Here is a 450-nt window from a genome sequence, read left to right on the forward strand (position 1 = left end):
CGTGACATCAAGAGGATCTCCAAGATTTGTGACTGAGTTTGGCTGTTTTTGGACAGCAGAGCACACACTGTGCTACCGCTGGCCTGGCACTTCTGCTGCTGTGTCCGTCTGTCTGGGTGTCTGCCAGCTGCTGCTTCCTCCTCCCTCACACACTGGGGTTTTCCTTCCAGTAGGAAGGAAGCACGGCTGGATGCCACAGCTTAGGCCTGGTCATCGACACCACCTGAGAAACGACCTCAGGAACAGAAGTGTTGAAGGTTGAAGGGCAGCACTGTCTCAGCTGAACATTTTCAGAAGAAAAGGGAAAAGAAGAACACAATGCAACACACAGCATGCACAAGTGAAACTTGCAAGTGGTTGCGGCTACTCTGTCACTGGTCTTGGGTCAATAATTAGTTATAAGCATGCCTCAGCACAACCAGTTAACAGGTACAAATGGATTCAGAAAGT

The sequence above is a fragment of the Oxyura jamaicensis genome, chromosome Z (assembly GCF_011077185.1).
Source record: "Oxyura jamaicensis isolate SHBP4307 breed ruddy duck chromosome Z, BPBGC_Ojam_1.0, whole genome shotgun sequence".
NCBI classification, from domain to species: Eukaryota; Metazoa; Chordata; class Aves; order Anseriformes; family Anatidae; genus Oxyura; species Oxyura jamaicensis.